This window comes from Schistocerca serialis, chromosome 6, assembly GCF_023864345.2.
Source record: "Schistocerca serialis cubense isolate TAMUIC-IGC-003099 chromosome 6, iqSchSeri2.2, whole genome shotgun sequence".
NCBI classification, from domain to species: Eukaryota; Metazoa; Arthropoda; class Insecta; order Orthoptera; family Acrididae; genus Schistocerca; species Schistocerca serialis.
Genome location: NC_064643.1, coordinates 492,629,010 through 492,641,568, shown reverse-complemented (window position 1 = coordinate 492,641,568; position 12,559 = coordinate 492,629,010).

Sequence of the window (12,559 nt, the reverse complement as noted above, 5' to 3'; positions counted from 1 at the left end):
ACTGACGTGTTACGTTATGGATGACACCTATTGTCTGGATCATTCATGATAATGTGTTGTTGCTGATGTTCTTACTGCTGAAAAGATCGACTGTTATTAAATCTACGCTGAAAATTGTGCTCATCATTTTTTTTACGTCTGTCATGATAGTAATTTCTATACGGCGCATTGCGATACGAGTTGAAATAGTGTGTTATCTTTACGTAGTTATTTCTTTGCTGACATGCGTTACTATTTGTTGGAGCTGGGACTATACGTGCACGCGGCGAAACATTAAAGTTTGGTTGACCTTGTAGACTGCATTGTTGGTTAGGTATGCTAAGCGGCTGACTTTCATGCTATTGTGGTGGAAAACGTCTATTGTTACCAAAAAATGCGTTTGCTGTTAATTTTACACATACTGATGATTACGATTTTTATCTGTTATTTAAGTTCTCGTGATTCTGGAGTGCCTAATGAAAATTGTCACATTCGGTAAAAGATTTGTCATATCGGGTTTTCAGTACAATATTTCTTAATTCTAGGTAGAGCAATAGTTAAAGAGCAGTTTGGATAGATATAAAGGATAGTAGAAGAGAAGGCAGCAGTGCAGAAAACTAAAGATGAAACAGCACTACTACAGCTCGGGGCCCTATGCTCGCTACGGCACATATTCATTAAAGCGTAATGAATCCCCTGAGGTCAATTACGCGCTGCAAATAAATTTTAGCTTTTGCGTTACAGGCAATAGCGGTAAAATTTCAAAGGCAAATTGTTGTATTCGTGCTAATTCAAATTTCTTCATTACAGGCAATGCTGTTGTAAATACAAAAATAAATTGTCGCATCTGGTTCAAAGCTAGTTTCTCCATTACCGATAATAGCGGTGAATGTACAAAGATAAATTGTCGTATACAGTGCAAATCGTGTATCTGTGTTCTGTCATTATTAAATTCTTTACATTTGCTTACAAATGCAAATTGCTTATTATCAACGCTCTCGTCACTGAATTTGAGAACACGTTCAGGTTTGTGTGAAAGTCTGTTCGTCTGTGTAATTACGGATTTCAAGTTGCGTATCTTTTCATATTTTAAGTCGCGTGGTCTCTGTAAATTGCTCACATTATACACGTTGCGTGAGTCAGACAAATGTTCGCAAGGTGGCGGATTCTGTGACGTATTAGTGACTGAAATAGTTTTCAACTCTGTTACTGTAATACTTTCGTCAATCTGGTTGTCGTGTCGTGCAAATTTCTCGTCATCTTCCGTACTCGGAGTGTGTGAAACTTCCACTGACCCTAAATTAATTTCGTCGCGAATCTGTACTGCGTTTTTAGGGCATTGTTCGGTGACTGCATTAATTTCATGGATCTGTGTTGCATTTGAATTATCTAAGCCTTGTGCAACAGTGCCAACTTCTTCATTACTGTTATTAGCACAAGCCTTAGTATCCGCATGTAATTGTTCTTTACTGTCCTGACATTGAACGGTAACAGCTGTAATCTCTTCCCTAACTTGTTTGTTCTGTTCATTAACATTATCGTGTTTTTCTCTCGGCTGTTTAATACTTTCAGAAAATTGTTTGTTCCGTTCTCTAAATTGTTTGTTTTCTTCTTCCAGTCGTTTGTTCTGCTCATCAAGTTTTTTATTAAGTTGTTTATACTGCTCACTAAGGTTGTCTTGTTTTTCGTTCTGTTCGTTCCTAAACTGTAGCATTATTGCTATAAATTGATCCAAAGTAACATTACCTACTCCATTATCTGAGCTGTTTGATTGTGTACCTCGAATTGTCGCGCTTTGTGTGACCATTTGGTCATTCTGCAATTTACAAAAAGGATTATCAGTCGGACCTACACTGTCACTCACTATTTCGGAATTAAATAAATCCGTCGTACTTTGTGTATCCTGTTCATTTTCATTAGACAAATTTGTCTGTACATTACTTGGATTTTCTAAATCGGGTGTGTTAAGCTCGGCAGCGCTCATTACTATAGAGCGTCCCGCGTCATCAATTGTCGTCAAATTAACAGACGAGACAATTGAGTTCGTTTGTTCATCATTAAGACAAAAGTCATCATTAGTGGTTGGAATGCACTGATTGTTAGCGAACGCAGGATTGTCACCATTACGTTGCGTATCACAATTACTATCGGTCACGTTGTTTAAGTCGGTAATTTCATTCACAATATTTCGCGATACACTATTCACAGTCTTTCGCGGCATTTTTACAATAGTCAAAATTTTTCACAAAACAAATAAGCACAATGCAAAAGCAACACACAAATACAACAAAGCAGCAAATTGCCGTTGACCTGTAGAAAGAAAGTCACAATATTATTAAAAGCGTTGCGCCAAATCCTAATTATCTAAGCAAATAAGAGCAGATATCTGACTGTCGCTCAAAAGACTCTCAACGAAATACGATCCTGGACTGGGTGTCGCCAAGTGTAACCTCCCCACCGCAATTTTTTATAAGAAAGACAATACTCAATAGAAATGGGAGCCAAGTGTAACCTCCCCACAAAAATTTTAAAAGAAAATAATGATACTAATTAGAAATGGGGATGGACATGACTCTAAGCGTAACCTACCCACAATGAAATGTACTGAAAATGGCAACAAAAATGTGAAATACGCAATCTGACTCAAATATAAATCCTTCACAAAATTTAAAGTCCGTTCACTGACAAGAAGATACAATTAAACCGAAATATCGGTTTTTGGCCCTGTGAAAAATACTCAGAATTAAAGTCTTACCTCAGAATAAATGGATGTCACATATCTGCTCTTGTTGTTGCGCACCGCTTGGAGGAACTGCATTGCTAATAATAATATTCTCTTTTTTTTTGTGATTCTAGTGAAATTTTTCTTCAAAAAGAAGTGGAATGAAATGGGAAGTGCAACGAGATCTTTAGTTCAAAAAATTAAATTTTGAGAAAATGCTTTTGAAATAAAAAATTATTATTGGGAGACTTGTTGGAGAATAATTACTATAAATAAAAATTTTTATTATCTAATGATTATATTAATTAACAGTATACCTTATTCCTCATCTTGACCATAGTTGCCGACCGCCTACATCACACAACCGCACTGGGCTGCTACTTAGCGACAACTAACTCGCAAAGACAGACTACTACTGCACTGGCCTACAGCTACTAACAGACTGAGCAACGACTACTGACTGACTGAGAACCGCTCGCAACACTCGCGCGGTCAAGCGCATACTCTGGTCACAGATGCTACAATGCCTCGCCATCGCTGCTGCGTTACATACGTGTTTCAAGTTCCATTGCTGGCCAATACACTGCTGGCCGTTGTGCTCGCTGTCCATACTGAATGCTGTCAAATCAGCAATTAATATTCACTGTGGCGCCAGTCAAACTGACAAGCGCAGAATTCTCAGCTAATTTTAATCACTTTATGCTTGCAAACCGCTATGTATTGTTGAGAGTGCCGGGTTTGCGCATGGTAATTCAGTTTCAGATCTCTTTAACTCGTCACGTGTTGAGACATATTTGACAAGTTACTCTACATCGCATGTTACCGGCACAGTAAACTGATTCTGTATATCGTAAAGAACTACTTAACAGACCATTAACAATTCTACCCATTGAAAACCAAATTTATTGGGTAAATGAAGTGTGCACTTTACTTTGATATAGGTAGTCAGCTTTTTTGGCGAATATTTATCAAAATTTCCTCAAAATATACTTAAAACCTCTAGCGGCAGAGAGATGCAAATATATAGGCGTGAAGAATAAAGATGTAGACTACAAATAACGTTCGTTTTATTTAAAAAGCTCTTAGAGCTTTCACTTAAAAAATTCGGTGGCATTACTTTTCAGCATGTCCTCGTATTTCGTCACGTTGTGGACTTCTTCATCCCACTCACAGCAGACATGACCCACTGCCACCGTAGCATCAGGTGACCAGAATCATGGCAGACATAAACAACATCGAATCCAAGCACTTTTATTATTTTCACAGTTGTAGCTCTCTTTACAGATGGCACGAATATCACCATTCCTTTTGTTTTTTTTTTTTTTTTACTTTTGTTATCCCTTAGACACTGGTTTAACTGTGCTATAATGATTATGGATTTCTCGGTTAACTTTCAGGTCGAACCTTGTTCCCCGCATTCATACTATGAAATTAACTAACTTCCAGTTCACTCTTAAAGGCAAACGATCTACCCATTTCCCAACGGTCACATTGTCTTTGCCACCATCACTGCGGTCTAAATAGTGTTTTAAATTATTGTGTGAAGCTTTGTGTATCTCTCACTTTTCTTCCAAAACATTCTGAAGTGCTCCACGAAAATCATTAGTGGAATGGGATTATCTTCTCTTGCCCACATAACCCATTTTTTGCTTGTTCTTCGCACATTTGGTTAGAGATGGAGCCATTGTTTCTGAAATGAGCAGAAAATTTGAAGAGTTGTTCTCGTTTTCCTAAGCTAATGATTCAGTAATAAGGCATTTAAATCTATCATGATGACTAAGATTATAATTATGTTCCATTGGTAACACAAATGTATATTACTGACTACTTACTTGAACAGCTTACCTTAATGAATTTGTATTGCAGGATCAGTGCAGCAAACGACATATTTACTTTCACACAACAAATAACAAACAACCCGTACCACGTACAGCGTTTGGTCCCACCCAGAATGTATTTCCTGTGTGAAGACACTTCTATCATTTCGTGAGAACAGTTGCAACTGTGGGCAGTAGGCCGACCTTACTTAAGGACAAAGACTGTGTCTGCTATTACGAAATAAAGTATATTACCGAGTTAGGTAGGTTTACCCTATTACTGCCTACCACATGCATTTCTCGGCAAGACCACATCGATATAAATCAGAGGAACTCGATATCATACTCAGTCTTTCCGAAAGTTGTTCTTCACGCTCATAATTCGTAAAAGGTGGAGATAAAACTGTCATTAGCTAGAAGTTTGATCTGAATGCCTGACTGCTTTAGATGGCATAAGGAGTTTGTATGCTATTGGCCTCCTCCGACCTTTCAACTGAAGAGCCTGTTTCTAACAAGGAAACCCACGATATTTTTCACACTGGCGAATGTGACCATAAGGAAATGAGTAAGTGGTGACAGATAAAAATTCTGGGCTGATTCGAGACTGAACTCCAGACTTTTGGCGGTAAGCCACTTTGCAACCGAGCACACTCTATTAGCAAAAAGAAAGAGGGGGAAACATAATATTCAAATAATAAGTCAAAAAATGCACACGCAGAAATTACCCGAGTAGGACGGAAATCAGTAGATGAATTTACATGTCCAGACAAACAAATGATTACGATTTCAGAAAAATTTGGATGATTTACTTAAGAGAGAGAGCTTCATAAACTGAGCATGTCCATAACGTGATGGTCCACATACAGCCTTTAAACAAGCATTAATTCGTCTTGGCACTGATTAATATATTTGTTGGATGCCCTCCTGTGGGATATTGTGCCAAATTCTGTTCAACTGGCGCACAAGATCGTCAAAATCCGGAGATGGTTGAAGAGACCTGCACACATTTCTCCAAAATTTCTCAATTGGGGAGAGATCCGATGATCTCAGTGGCCAAAGCAGGCTTTGCCAAGCACGAAGGCAAGCAGTAGAAACTGTCACCCTCTGCAGGTGGGCATTATCTTGCTGGAAGTTGAGCTCAGGTTGGCTTGCCGTGAAGGGCAACAGAACTGGTTGCAGCATATCGTCGGCGTACCGGTGAGCTGGAAGGGTGCCGCAGATGACAACCGGATTAGTCCTGACCATAACGTCTCCGGACAAGTCTTCGGTCGGTAATCTCTCACCTACGGGAGAACTGTCTTCAGGAATGAGACCAGCTTCGAGCTGGTCCCCGATAATCGGCGGAGACGTCGCTGGAGACGCCACAGACAGCGCTGAAATACCAACCTGACTGTCACCCACCATACGACCTGAAAACCAGGAGTGATGGTCTGGGGTGCCACTTCTTCTCATTGAAGGACCCCTCTGGTTGTCATCCACGGCACCCTTACAGCACTGCGGTACGTCGACGATATTGTACACCCCGTTTTGTTGCCCTATAAGGCAGTTCATCTTGTGCTTATATTTCAGCAAGATAATGCCCGTCCGCACATGGCGAGAGTTTCTAATGCTTGTCTTCGTGTTTGCAATACCTAGCCTTGGCCAGCAATTGAGAATGTTTGGAATATTACAGACAGGGCCGTCCTGCCATCTCGAGACTCTGATCGTCCAACGCGTCAATTGGACAGAATTTGGCACGATATCCCTCGGGAAGAGATTCAACATCTCTATCAATCGGTCCCTATCTGAATAACTGCCTTCTTAAGAGCCGGAGCTGGTCCAATTTGTGAAGCCCTTTCTCTTGAATAAAACACCCAGTTTTTATGAAATTGTAATTATTTGTTTGTCCGTACATGTACATCACATATCCCGATTCCAAGCCCATTCCATAGTGGAGCGTCGTATTTTTCGTTTTTTTTTTTGTGTTAGTGTATTAATTCTGAAACATCCCCATAGAAAAATACATTAATTACTGTGCTGGTTAACCCCTTACGTTATTTTATTTTCAAACACCTGAGCAAAACTGAACGTACTCAGACATTTCTCTCTTTACTTATTCTGATCATCACTAAACTGGTACACAATTATTTTCTTTAGCGCAACGCAATCTGACTTTCAATAATCCCTACAAATGAATGGCCCTGACTAACAATAACCAATACCTTTCATGAATCACACTTACGTCACAAAAATCTTCGTTACCCAAACTACTGCAATACAGCGTGCGCCAATACTGCCAGCTGAATAAACGATTCTAACTACTGAAGGCACTAACTACTGATAGGCATAGTTAGCAAATGAAAGATTTTGATAGAGAACATACAATGTATTTAACTTAATCATGTTCAAAAGTCATCATATATATATATATATATATATATATATATATATATATATATATACTTTCAGGAAACATTCCTCACACACAAATAAAGAAAAGATGTTATGTGGACATGTGTCCGGAAATGCTTAATTTCCATGTGGGAGCTCATTTTAGTTTCGTCAGTATGTACTGTACTTCCTCGATTCACCGCCATGATTTCATACGGGATACTCTACCTGTGCTGCTAGAACATGTGCCTTTACAAGTACGACACAACATGTGGTTTATGCACGATCGAGCTCCTGCACATTTCAGTCGACGTGTTCGTACGCTTCTCAACAACAGATTCGGTGACCGATGGATTGGTAGAGGCGGACAAATTCCATGGCCTCCACGCTCTCGTGACCTCAACCCTCTTGACTTTCATTTATGGGGGCATTTGAAAGCTCTTGTCTACGCAACCCCGGTACCAAATGTAGAGACTCTTCGTGCTCGTACTGTGGACGGCTGTGATACAATACGCCATTCTCCAGGGCTGCATCAGCGCATCAGGGATTCCATACGACGGAGGGTGGACGCATGTATCCTCGCTAACGGAGGACATTTTGAACATTTCCTGTAACTAAGTGTTTGAAGTCACGCTGGTACGTTCTGTTGCTGTGTGTTTCCATTACATGATTAATGTGATTTGAAGAGAAGTAATAAAATGAGCTCTAACATGAAAAGTAAGCGTTTCCGGACACATGTCCACATAACATATTTTCTTTCTTTGTGTGTGAGGAATGTTTCCTGAAAGCTTGGCCGTACCTTTTTGAAACACCCTATATACACTCCTGGAAATGGAAAAAAGAACACATTGACACCGGTGTGTCAGACCCACCATACTTGCTCCGGACACTGCGAGAGGGCTGTACAAGCAATGATCACACGCACGGCACAGCGGACACACCAGGAACCGCGGTGTTGGCCGTCGAATGGCGCTAGCTGCGCAGCATTTGTGCACCGCCGCCGTCAGTGTCAGCCAGTTTGCCGTGGCATACGGAGCTCCATCGCAGTCTTTAACACTGGTAGCATGCCGCGACAGCGTGGACGTGAACCGTATGTGCAGTTGACGGACTTTGAGCGAGGGCGTATAGTGGGCATGCGGGAGGCCGGGTGGACGTACCGCCGAATTGCTCAACACGTGGGGCGTGAGGTCTCCACAGTACATCGATGTTGTCGCCAGTGGTCGGCGGAAGGTGCACGTGCCCGTCGACCTGGGACCGGACCGCAGCGACGCACGGATGCACGCCAAGACCGTAGGATCCTACGCAGTGCCGTAGGGAACCGCACCGCCACTTCCCAGCAAATTAGGGACACTGTTGCTCCTGGGGTATCGGCGAGGACCATTCGCAACCGTCTCCATGAAGCTGGGCTACGGCCCCGCACACCGTTAGGCCGTCTTCCGCTCACGCCCCAACATCGTGCAGCCCGCCTCCAGTGGTGTCGCGACAGGCGTGAATGGAGGGACGAATGGAGACGTGTCGTCTTCAGCGATGAGAGTCGCTTCTGCCTTGGTGCCAATGATGGTCGTATGCGTGTTTGGCGCCGTGCAGGTGAGCGCCACAATCAGGACTGCATACGACCGAGGCACACAGGGCCAACACCCGGCATCATGGTGTGGGGAGCGATCTCCTACACTGACCGTACACCACTGGTGATCGTCGAGGGGACACTGAATAGTGCACGGTACATCCAAACCGTCATCGAACCCATCGTTCTACCATTGCTAGACCGGCAAGGGAACTTGCAGTTCCAACAGGACAATGCACGTCCGCATGTATCCCGTGCCACTCAACGTGCTCTAGAAGGTGTAAGTCAACTACCCTGGCCAGCAAGATCTCCGGACCTGTCCCCCATTGAGCATGTTTGGGACTGGATGAAGCGTCGTCTCACGCGGTCTGCACGTCCAGCACGAACGCTGGTCCAACTGAGGCGCCAGGTGGAAATGGCATGGCAAGCCGTTCCACAGGACTACATCCAGCATCTCTACGATCGTCTCCATGGGACAATAGCAGCCTGCATTGCTGCGAAAGGTGGATATACACTGTACTAGTACCGACATTGTGCATGCTCTGTTGCCTGTGTCTATGTGCCTGTGGTTCTGTCAGTGTGATCATGTGATGTATCTGACCCCAGGAATGTGTCAATAAAGTTTCCCCTTCCTGGGACAATGAATTCACGGTGTTCTTATTTCAATTTCCAGGAGTGTATATATATATATATCAGTTCATGATATCCAATATTACAAATTTACTTTTTCTGATGGACACACGTCCAGATTGTCCGCTCTCAGAATTCTGTCATCTCTCTCCCCACATCCACCACTGCTGGCGGCTCACCTCCAACTTCGCAACGCTGCGTTCTGTTCACATTCAACTGCCCAACACTACAATAGCGAATATTCTAACAATGCAAAGCAGCCACAGACTACACACAGCACAGTCAGTGATTTTCATACGGAGCACTACGTGGCGTTACCAACATAAAAACCTAAACAGCCTACTTACAATTCTACCAAAAATATCTTCCGTCACACACCACCGACGTGCGAAGTGTAATTGTAGATGTGAGTACTGACAGGTTCGTAACGGTAGCAGATTAAGTGGCTCCATCAGAAACTGATAGTCTATACAACTCTCGATTCACAGCAACAGGGGAGCAGTTCTCTTGCTGCGCATCCAGTTGGTCAGTACTATGCCACCGACACACCGAGTGCCCAGTCTCGCAATTACACAGGATTCCTATAAGAGTTTATCGTTGTATTTATGCATTCTAAAACAGGTAGCCACAATAGCGAAGCACTGCCTATTTTGCTAGACACCGTTATCTCCTTTGAGGCATTGCTTCTCCGGCAGGACGGACGGGAGCATAACTTTCGCGTTATCGCAAATATCCAGTACTTTCCAAAAGAGGCCTGCTATCGAGTAGCACGCTAATGCGCCTTACACAGCAAAGCCTCGAAGCCTGCCTGGGCTGCGCTTCTGCATTCCTGGCGCCGTCTCATTACCGCCACGAACCTGTCTCTTTATACTCTTCCAGCGACGAACGTCGGCAGGCGGCTCTCCGCGAGGAACTATCAATATTCTCTTCATAACCGCTCCTGCAGGACTAGTTTTCCGCCTCATTATAAGGCTCGTTTGCACGCTTATTACAAGCCGAGACTGCTTGAAATTGCTCGGTCTTCGGAGTGGCTGTATTCCCCTCGGTTCACTATCGATTTCGGATGGTTAACCGCGATACGATACACCGCATTAATTGTGGTAAGAGGACCAGCGTACTAGGGATGGCATTACCACCTCATTACCGTTCATCTGTACTCAATAGCGAATTTATTGCATTCCTGGCGTCAGTGAAGAGCTTTAGCATCCCTGCTCGTCTCTCATGTTTGCTAAGCGAAATCACTGTTTGTTAGCGTCTCCTTTTATTGTCATTTGAAATAGTCTTTCACTGCTAGTATGTCGAAGAGGTCAACATTTTTATAGGTGTTGAGTGTAAGTCCTTAAACGATTTGACTTTTTTGAAACTCTACCTGTTAACCTGCATGTATTACAGTCGAATCTAGATAAGAGAGACTTCAAGGAAAGAGGCATTTTTCATTATTCCCAATTTCACAGCTGTCATGGAACTTCAGCCCTCACGCAAGGCAGACAGATGTAGTGTAGCGCACGAGTGGAAAGCTTAACCACCACAGAAATTCCCTTAACAATGAACACAGCAAGAACTAAGGTGATAAAGGATAGCAGAAAGGAGACCAGGGATTTGCTCAACATGAAAATTGCGACCGATACTGTAGAGAAAAAAGTGGAAGTATTCTTCTGTCTGAAAAGTAGGACGTGAAACAACTGCCGACGGGAGAAAGACATCAGAAGCTTATTAGCACAGAAGAAGAAAACTTTTTCAATAAACATACATTGTCTCATAAACAACATGAAACACTCACAAGGGGACGAGGAAGCGAAATGAAACTTCACAGGTTGAGAGGGTATGTGTGGTTATTTCAGTGATTACAAAATCGAGTCAAATTGATAAACCTGGCGCTATAATCCCATTTATAAGTATGACGTTGCACAGTTCTTGCCTGATTCATGCACTAATTTCTTTGGGGAGGGTGTTATAAAGCCAGTGTATCTTCTCGTAGGACTGTTGTAACTGGTCCTTCATATCCTTCATACGGTCACTGGGATGGAGTTGACGTCCAGTTGACCCCACACATATCGTGACGGGGACAGATCTGGCGAAATTATTGGCCACGGGGCGCCTCAGCATCAGGCAGCCACTCACAGACCCACGCGACATGAATGGACGAGAATTGTCATGTTGAAAAGTTGCCTCAGTCACTGCCAGCCGTGAACTGAAGTCATACCCAATCGCTCCACACACCGTGACGCCAGGAGTAATACCGCCTCTCCAGAACATTCTAAGAAAGGGACCTCTTTCCAAGTCGTCACGATTGCCTGTCAACATACCTATCGATCATGGTCATCTGAGATAGTGCAGAACTGCGATTCATTTCTGAACACAATGCGACACCATTGATCAGCAGTCCACGTTTCCCAGTCACGGCACCACTACAAAAGCAACTTTCTTTGTGTGGCGTTCACGCCAGACTACACAAAGGACAATAATTTCCTAATTCGGCTGCTGCTAGTCTAATGGTGCAGGATGACACAGAATATTTCAGGGCGTCCGTTACATGTTCTCGGATGGCAGGCGCAGATGTGAAGCAGTTACAATACGAGGGGCGTTTGAAAAGTCTGTGCAAAATCGGAGAGATGGCACCACCGGCGCGTATCGTGGTCATGTTTAATTAGTAACATCTTTGGAAAGAACGCACACCAAGTTTCAGCCATACTGGTCTACTTCTTTGTGTTTGGCATTCGTGTGAATCAACGAAGTCGAGTGATTGTCAAAAAATGAACGAAAAAGAATTTCGTGCGGTGATTAAACATTACTTTATGAAATGCAAAACGCCTCGGGAGACTAAAGAGAAGATTGATAAACATTATGGTAACTTTGCACCTTCGATTATAACATTTTATAAGTGGTTTCAAAATTTTCAGAGTGGGCATATGGGCATAAATGATGCTGAACGTTCTGGACGCCCTGCGGAGGTTACGACTCCATAAATCATTGATAAAATCCATGATATGGTGATGGATGACAGGAGAGTTAAGGTGCATGACATTGCTAGTCCTGTGGGCATCTCGAATGAACGGTTATATAATATTCTGTGTAAACATTTGGACATGAGAAATCTCTGCGTAAGATGGGTTACGCGATTGCTCACGCTTGACCAAAAACAGAATCGTGTGAAGTGTTGCAAGGATTATTTGTAGCTGTTCAGGAACAATTCGCAGGACTTTAAGCGTCGTTTTGTCCCTGTGCATGAAACATGGGTACATTGCTCTACTGCTGAGACCAAATAACAATCTAAACAATGGGTTACCAAGGGAGAATCTGCAGCAGAAAAGGCGAAGACCTTCCTTCGGCCGGATAGGTTATGGTGATTGTCTTTAGGGATTCGCAAGGGATAATCCTCATCGTCTATCTGGAAAAGGGTAAAACTATTACAGGTGCATATTATTCATCGTTATTGGACTTTTTGAAAACCGAGCTGCAAGAAAAACGCCGGCGATT